Source organism: Pteropus alecto, unplaced genomic scaffold, assembly GCF_000325575.1.
Source record: "Pteropus alecto unplaced genomic scaffold, ASM32557v1 scaffold312, whole genome shotgun sequence".
Classification (NCBI taxonomy): domain Eukaryota; kingdom Metazoa; phylum Chordata; class Mammalia; order Chiroptera; family Pteropodidae; genus Pteropus; species Pteropus alecto.
In genome coordinates, this window is record NW_006433948.1 from 309,550 (window position 1) to 311,007 (window position 1,458).

A 1,458-nucleotide genomic window follows, 5' to 3' on the forward strand; every position below is an offset into this window, starting at 1 on the left:
AAATATATGGGTCCTATTTTCTTAATCCATTCTGTCACACTATGTCTTTTGATTGAGGCATTTAGTCCATTCAGATTTAATGTAATTATTGATAGGTATATAATTATTGTGATTTTATCATTTTCTGATTGCATTTGTAGTTCTTTGTTCCTTTCCTATTCTCTTCCTCTCTTTTTTTTTTTTTGAATATTGATGACTTCTATAGCATTATGTTTGGTTTCTTTTCTCCTTATTTCTTTTAAATCTCATAGATTTTTGGTTTGTGTTTACCAGGTGCTTCATATATATACCAAGCTATGTTTATAGCAGTCTATTTTAAGTTGATGGTCACTTAATTCCACATTCTAAAATCACTACAATTTTTACTCACGCCCTCCGCATTTATGTTTTTGTCATTTTAAACTTCATTTGTGTTTGTTTGTGTTTCCCTTGATTTATTCCTTAATTTATTGTTGTAACTACACATGGTTTTCCTACCTTTGTCTTTTAACTTTTGTACTAGCTTTATAGTTGATTGATACACTGCTTTTACTAGTTGTATGCCTTTGTCAGTGAAAGTTTTTTCTTTCCTATATTTTTAATTCATATATTTGATCTCTTCTTCTTAAAGAAGTTCCTTTAACATTTCTTGTAATACTGATGTAGTGTTAATAGATTCCTTCTGCTCTTTCTTGTGTGTGAATTTTTTTATCTGCCCTTTGATTCCAAATGATAGCCTTTCTGGGTAGAGCAATCTTGGTTGTAGGTCTTTGCCTTTCATTACTTTGACTATTTTGAGCCATTTCCTCTAGTTCGGCATTTTAATTATGATGTGTCTTGGGGTGGCCCTCTTTGGGTTCATCTTGCTTGGGATTCTTTGCACTTTCTGGACTTGTATGTCTATTTCCTTTGTCAGGTTAAGAAAGTTTTCTGTCATAATTTCTTAAAATAAGTTTTCAATTTCTTGTAGTTTACAATCCCTTATTTTTTTTATTTTTTATGCCTATGGCACCTAGTCTCCCTAGGTGGCCTCCCATCCAAGTACTAACCAGGCCCGAACCTGCTTAGCTTCTGAGATCAGACGGAATCGGACTTGTTCAGGGTGGCATGGCCATAGACCGGTTTTCAATTTCTTGCTCTCTCTCTTCTCCTTCTGATAACTCTATGATGCGAATGTTAATAAATACACTCAATGTTGTCCCAGAGGCTCCATAAATTTCCCTCTTTTTTCTTTTGGATTCTTTTTTCTTGTTGTTCTGATTGGGTGTTTTCTGCTATCTTATCTTCTAAATAGCTGACTCGATCCTCTGCTTCATCTAATCTGCTGTTGTTTCCCTCTAATGTATTCTTCATTTCTGTTATTGTATTCTTCATTTCTGACAGGTTCTCTTTTATGTTTTCTATCTCCATTTTCATGTTTCCTATCTCTTTTTTGAAGTTCTCAGTAAGATCATCTATGCTTCCTCTAAGTTCATAGAG

General features: G+C 33.5%; 1 pseudogene; it reads right to left on the bottom strand.

Annotated features, from left to right (window-relative positions):
* Positions 1-979: 979 nt before the first annotated feature.
* LOC112477188 lies at positions 980-1,098 on the bottom strand (annotated as a pseudogene).
* Between the last annotated feature and the right edge of the window lie 360 nt (positions 1,099-1,458).